A 7906-nucleotide genomic window follows, 5' to 3' on the forward strand; every position below is an offset into this window, starting at 1 on the left:
AGTTGAGAACAAAGGTGGTCCTCTGTAGCTCAGTTGGTAGAGCACAGCACTTGTGACACCAGAGTAGTGGGTTCAATTCCCATGACCACCCATAACGTCATGTGTAATGTCAGAACACATGACTGTCACGTTGGATAAAAGTGCTCACTAAATGGCATGTGTTGTTATATTAGTGTTTTAGCATTTTTTATATCTGCACAACAGTACCACTGGCTGGTGATAATGGGCTATTACAGATGGTTGGTGAAATCACTCAGTTTAAACAGTGTTTCCCAACCCTGGTCCTCCAGTACACAGGTTAGTTGTAGGCCTGGACATACACACCTCATTCAGCTCATTAAGGGCTTGATGATTAGTTGACCAGTTGAATCAGGTATTGTTGTCCAGGGTTACAATAAGCATGTGTACTGTTGGGGGTACTGGAGGAGCAGGGTTGGGGAACACTGAGGTAGAATGAACTAAAATGTCATGTGTTACCTGGTACCTAGGGAAACTCTAGCATCATTACAGAGCTTTTCCCTGTACTTCCTCCATAAATATACTGACTACAGGAATGTCCCCTCTCTGTCCGAGGGCAATATTACCACTGTGGGACTCTAATGGGCCCCCTGATCCAGTGTAATCACGTTGTCATTACAGACCAGTGGGAGTTAAACCTTCAGCTGGGACAGAGACAGGCAGTAAGGGAGCTGCGTTTAGGACTATTACCCTGCACTGTCAATAATATGTTTAGTACGTTGCACAATGTTTTGAATGGCACTAAACTCCCTTGCTTTACTGTACGGTGTGTTGTTACACTGTGCAGCATCGCCCTGTGTGTTGGTTTCAGCCATAGTCCAGTGGTACGATCAATCTTTGATCAATTCATTCGTGGATTCGTTAGTTGATTTGTTTGACTCACTAATAATGCAGTTGTTTTGTTGGTTGAATGTAATGAACTGAAGAGTGGCACGGAAGCCTCTACTCACACAGAGAGCTGGTGCCTCTCTGGAGAACCAGAGAGCAGCGAGTCTCGCCTCCAGAGATCAAGAATCTATGAGCTGTGTGTGTGTGTGTGTGTGTGTGTGTGTGTGCGCGCGCATGCATGGGGAGTTTTTTTTCCATCTGTGTTCCGTCCGAGTGCTGATGGTCTCCCTTTGTCACAAATCCTATGCTGTGACAGGGAGTGGAAGTGGAATGGGTGTTGCTATCACAAAATGCAATCACCGGAGTTTTAATGTGAAAGTCCCATAGTGACAACAGAGATGGGGAGCTGTGATCAGACAATCACATTTCACGCCTTTTCATCTATCGCCAACACTATGTCAACACAACAGCAGGCAGGCAAAACCTGCAGGCACACGCACTCACGCACACACACACACACACACACACACACACACACACACACACACACACACACACACACACACACACACACACACACACACACACACACACACACACACACACACACACACACACACACACACACACACACACACACACACACACACACACACACACACACACACACACACACAATTTCCCTGCTGCCTCTTTCTGACACACACATTTGTTCCTGTCTCTTCTGCTGTCACTCTATTCAGACCCCCAGTACTGTGCAGCTGTGCAGTAGACACAGAGGGAGATACCCTGCACAATCCCTGTAATGGAAAATGCACTGCTTTCAATTCATGCCTCATACATCATTTATAGTGCGTGGAATTGATACTCTTTCTGCACGGGATATGAAATGGAAAGGACTCCTGGCCATTGGGCAGGCTGGCACTGTATGGTAAGCTGGGCTAAATTATTAAGGAACTGTGAAAAAGCATGGTAAGCATACAGGCCTAGGAGCATTAATCTATTTTTTTCTATCTCTCTCTCTCTCTCTCTCTCTCTCTCTCTCTCTCTCACTGGGATAGCATATTGTAAAGGCCATATTGTAAACGATTCTCACCATTTGCATAATGGCATCAGTCACTTAAGGCAAGCTAACTTGCTGTATATCGATAAGAGGTTGGGGTCAGGGGTTAGAACTAGGGTTCTGCAAAAAAAACTAAAATTGTTCTGATTGGTAGAATTGTACACTTTGGCTCTATCATAGACCTTTGAAGCCCCCCCATACTATCCCACCTGTTTCCATGGCAGAAGTTCTCCAAATGGCCTTTAGGTGGAAGCAAAGATCAAGCAAAGAACACCTCATCTATCCCTATCCTGGTATGCACAGTACAATCGGCTACAAATGCAATGCAGCTAGGTTACACTTATTATAGACGGAAAAAGTCAACCCTGAATAGTTCTACGTTGTGGGAGGACATATCATTGCCAGGATAAAATGCTTGCGTCATTGAGAGGGAGGGAGGGAGGGAGGGAGGGAGGGGGAGAAATAGGGGTCGAGAGAGAGTTAGAGGGGGGGGGCAGAGAGAGAGTGGGAGGAAGAGAGAAAGAGGGGGAGAGATAGAGAGAGGGGAAGAGAGAAAGAGGGGGAGAGAGAGAGAAAGAGAGAGAGAAAGAGAGTAGGGGGGGTGCAATTAGTGCTTAGCATGGTGCTTTGTGTGCCTTGTCTGGTCAACAGGCTGTGAATCCACACGGGTTATTACTGAAACCAAATATAGATTGGTGAAGGGAGAAATGGATGGAGAAATGGAGGGAGCGTAAAGGAGAGTTAGAAAGATGCTGAAAGAGAGAAATAGAGAACGATTGAGAGAATGGATGCAGAGATAAACAGGTACTGATGACAGAGTGAAGGAGAGATGGAGAAATAGAAGAGAGTGATTTGTTGTTAGTGTTGTTGGTTTCTCACAGTTGTGTGGTTGTGTGACGTGTATGGGTGTATGTGTATGTGTATGTGTATGTGTGTGTGTGTATGTGTGTGTGTGTGTGTGTGTGTGTGTGTGTGTGTGTGTGTGTGTGTGTGTGTGTGTGTGTGTGTGTGTGTGTGTGTGTGCGTGTGCGTGTGTGCGTGTGCGTGTGTGCGTGTGTGCGCGCGTGTGTTGTGTTAGGCCGCATGGTGATAAGTGGTCCATGCTGTTTGCTGTCCTCCTTCAGACCATCTGGACCAGCAGCACTAACTGGACCATTACGTCCTACTCAAACACCCACACACCCACCCACACACCCACACACACCCACACCAGTGGCAGTCAGTGCCATTTAAGATTAGGGAGGACGATATTCGATTATTATTTCTAGTACAGCATATTGGATGACTGTCATTTGTATTCCATTCACCCAGCTCAATATAACATCGATATACTTAGGCTACTGCATGATAATCAAATTTGCCCTATACCAATCATGAGGTTGCCTAGCCTACTAAGATCACCCTCTGGCAGTCCGACGGACGAAACTGGGTTTGGCAGATGCCAGGAGAACGCTACAGTACCTGCCCGAATCATTAGGTAGTAATCATTAGTAAGACAAGTTTATATTGGTCAAATTCAGGTAGGTTCATGCCTGTTTCGTTCCGTTTGCTTCCGTTTTGCAACAGAATCGGTGGAATGAATACACCCCTGATCACCCACCCACACACACAGTTTACTTTCATAGCAGCCATAACATCTGACATAATGGAAGTCTATAGATTGTTAAGCATTTAGAACAAAGAGCTGTTTGGGAGCCAAATGAGACTGCTCTTTTATGTGAATGGAGCCAAATGAGACAGCGAGACAGCTCTTTTTTTGTGAATGGAGCCAAATGAGACAGCTCTTTTTTTGTGAATGGAGCCAAAGGAGCCTCCTCATTTATGTGAATGGAGCCAAATGATACGACTCTTTTATGTGAATGGAGCCAAATGAGACGGCTCTTTTTTTGTGAATGGAGCCAAAGGAGCCTCCTCATTTATGTGAATGGAGCCAAAGGAGCCTCCTCATTTATGTGAATGGAGCCAAAGGAGCCTCCTCATTTATGTGAATGGAGCCAAAGGAGCCTCCTCATTTATGTGAATGGAGCCAAAGGAGCCTCCTCATTTATGTGAATGGAGCCAAATGAGACGACTCTTTTATGTGAATGGAGCCAAATTAGACGGCTCTTTTATGTGAATGGAGCCAAATGAGACAGCTCTTTTTTTGTGAATGGAGCCAAAGGAGCTTCCTCATTTATGTGAATGGAGTCAAATGAGGCGACTTTTTTACGTGAATGGAGCCAAATGATACGACTCTTTTACGTGAATGGAGCCAAATGAGACAGCTCTTTTTTTGTGAATGGAGCCAAAGGAGCTTCCTCATTTATGTGAATGGAGTCAAATGAGACGACTTTTTTACGTGAATGGAGCCAAATGATATGACTCTATTACGTGAATGGATCCAAATGAGACGGCTCTTTTATGTGAATGGAGCCAAATGAGACGACTCTTTTACGTGAATGGAGCCAAATGAGACGGCTCTTTTATGTGAATGGAGCCAAATGAGACGGCTCTTTTACGTGAATGGAGCCAAATGAGACGACTCTTTTACGTGAATGGAGCCAAATGAGACGGCTCTTTTACGTGAATCGAGCCAAATGAGACAGCTCTTTTATGTGAATGGAGCCAAATGAGACGACTCTTTTATGTGAATGGAGCCAAATGAGACGACTCTTTTATGTGAATGGAGCCAAATGAGACGGCTCTTTTACGTGAATGGAGTCAAATGAGACGGCTCTTTTATGTGAATGGAGCCAAATGAGCCGGCTCATGGAAAAGACTCGAAATGTCCATAACTACGACACAGCCTATATCATTGTTACCACATTAGCTACCGTCACAGTCAGCGTACATTATGTGCTGTGTATATGTTGTCGATTTTAAGAAATGGACAGATATGAAAATCATTTTAAAAAACTCAAATTGTGGACTGTGTGAAACAGCGGCAGTCTGCCTTTGTACAGCAGGGTCGTATTAGGACCGGCATGGAGTTGCTGATTGGAAGTGACGCTCCACAGGCCATCTCCCCTGCTGATGACACTAGTGTTGGAGATGGACCCCACACCGCTGTGACCCAATTGGTGTGGGTCTTTGGCGGTCCCTTAGGAGAAGGTGGTGACCACCCAGGACAGATTGTCTGTCCTGCTGTTACTGCCCACCCCATCTACATGTGAGACATGCAGGAATGGCAAACTGGGTGCTACAGGATGCTGCCTTGTACGACCTGTCAAACTACTACACAGCTGACCTTGCTATAGGCTGAGCTGGGGCTGAGCTACTACACAGCTGACCTTGCTATAGGCTGAGCTGGGGCTAAGCTACTACACAGCTGACCTTGTTATAGGCTGAGCTGGGGCTGAGCTACTACACAGCTGACCTTGCTATAGGCTGAGCTGGGGCTGAGCTACTACACAGCTGACCTTGCTGTAGGCTGAGCTGGGGCTGAGCTACTACACAGCTGACCTTGCTATAGGCTGAGCTGGGGCCGAGCTACTACACAGCTGACCTTTGCTATAGGCTGAGTTGGGGCTGAGCTACTACACAGCTTACCTTGCTATAGGCTGAGCTGGGGCTAATCTACTACAGAGTTAACCTTGCTATAGGCTGAGCTGGGGCTAAGCTACTACAGAGCTGACCTTGCTATAGGCTGAGCTGGGGCTGAGCTGCTGACCTTGCTAAGCTACTACAGAGCTAACCTTGCTATAGGCTGAGCTGGGGCTAAGCTACTACAGCTGACCTTGCTATAGGCTGAGCTGGGGCTATGCTACTACAGAGCTGACCTTGCTATAGGCTGAGCTGGGGCTAAGCTACTACACAGCTGACCTGGGGCTGCTATAGGCTGAGCTGGGGCTAAGGCTACTACACAGACCTTGATAGGCTGAGCTGCTATAGGCTGAGCTATAGGGGCTGGGGCTAAGCTACTACACTGACAGAGCTGAAGCTGAGCTGGGGCTACTACAGAGCTGAGTTAGGCTGACCTTGCTATAGGCTGAGCTGGGGCTGGGCTAAGCTACTACAGAGCTTACCTTGCTATAGGCTGAGCTGGGGCTAAGCTACTACAGAGCTGAACTTGCTATAGGCTGAGCTGGGGCTAAGCCACAGAGCTGACAGCTGACCTTGCTGGGGCTAAGCTAGGCTGAGCTGGGGAGCTGGGGCTAAGCTACTACAGAGCTGACCTTGTTATAGGCTGAGCTGGGGCTAAGCTACTACAGAGCTGACCTTGTTATAGGCTGAGCTGGGACTAAGCTACTACAGAGCTGACCTTGCTATAGGCTGAGCTGGGGCTAAGCTACTACACAGCTGACCTTGCTATAGGCTGAGTTGGGGCTATGCTACTACAGAGTTGACCTTGTTATAGGCTGAGCTGGGGCTAAGCTACAACAGAGCTGACCTTGCTATAGGCTGAGCTGGGGCTAAGCTACTACAGAGCTTACCTTGCTATAGGCTGAGCTGGGGCTAAGCTACTACAGAGCTGAACTTGCTATAGGCTGAGCTGGGGCTAAGCCACTACACAGCTGACCTTGCTATAGGCTGAGCTGGGGCTAAGCTACTACAGAGCTGACCTTGTTATAGGCTGAGCTGGGGCTAAGCTACTATAGAGCTGACCTTGCTATAGGCAGAGTTGGGGCTATGCTACTACAGAGTTGACCTTGTTATAGGCTGAGATGGGGCTAAGCTACAACAGAGCTGACCTTGATATAGGCTGAGCTGGGGCTATGCTACTACAGAGCTGATCTTGTTATAGGCTGAGCTGGGGATAAGCTTTCACACACACACACACACCGTTGGCTGTAATAATAGTCAGAGAGCGATTAGGGGCCAGTGTGTAGGAGCCATTTTGGCCTGTTTATGTGTTGTGTATGTGTTGTCTTTCGGGTTCATTTGACATGTTTTGTACACTAGAGGGCGCTATATGTTGGGGTCATGGGTCACTGGTCAAGTGTGTGTTTTTATAAGTAGCACAGGTGACCAGGAAGGGTTATCACAGGTGACAGGAGAGCACATCCAGTTGTTACCGTATCACAGATACAGCTTATAGAATGCATCTCTCTGCACCTTTTCTACAGGAATATGTGTTTTGGAGTTATTTCTATTTTTGATTTAAATAGGATAAATGGGAACTTCACCCAAAAAGAGTAATGTTTGGAAAGCTGATTTTCGTGGACCTGTTATGGACAGCTCTCTCCTGTGCCAGTGGCTTTTCATAGGGAATCGCCACCTCAGTTACAATTACTACGGAAGCCTATGGAATGGGGTGAGAACCATGAGCCATGAGGTTTTGTGTTGAATTTAATATACACAGAGGAGGATGGAAAATACCTGTCCTCCGGCTACACCATGGTGCTACCCTACAGACTGCTGCTGAGGCTACTGTAGACTGCCATTGCAAAACAGTGTGTTATAATAATTTATTTGGCGACTTTAATATATTTAGTATAGTTTTATCTAAAAAGTATAATGTTTCACTGTTTTTATTTGTATGCAATTCACTGTGAAGCCTCCACATACACATACACACATACATACACAAACACACTGATTTTCTTGCCTCCATTGTTCTATTATCTCTCCCACTAACCCTCTTCCTCCCTCTCTCACCCTCCTTCACCCTGTTTTTCTTCTTTCTAAAATAACAACCTTCCTAGAACAGTATAATTGAACATCCTGTTGCTCTCTCTTTTCTCTTCCTCATGCTCCACTGTGTGATTGTGTACCCTGCTGGGCTGAGTGGCAGCGTACATGTTTGTGTGTATGTCTGATAACACAAGTGTGTGTGTGCATGTGTGTTGGCGTACATTCGTATGTGTGTGGCCCCTTGCACTGTGGCTCAGAGCAGAGCAGCAGAGGCATTGAGTGCAGCAGGCCCTTTTAATAAAGGCATTAATAATGGTATTATTAGGCTAAATGGATGGGATGTAATTAATACTGTTCAGAAACGAGGGGATGAGGGGAAAGAGGGGATAAAAATACACCTTCTATTTTTACCAGCCAGAATTCTAATCCAGGAGGAGAAATGAC

This window comes from Oncorhynchus gorbuscha, linkage group LG25, assembly GCF_021184085.1.
Source record: "Oncorhynchus gorbuscha isolate QuinsamMale2020 ecotype Even-year linkage group LG25, OgorEven_v1.0, whole genome shotgun sequence".
Taxonomy (NCBI): Eukaryota; Metazoa; Chordata; class Actinopteri; order Salmoniformes; family Salmonidae; genus Oncorhynchus; species Oncorhynchus gorbuscha.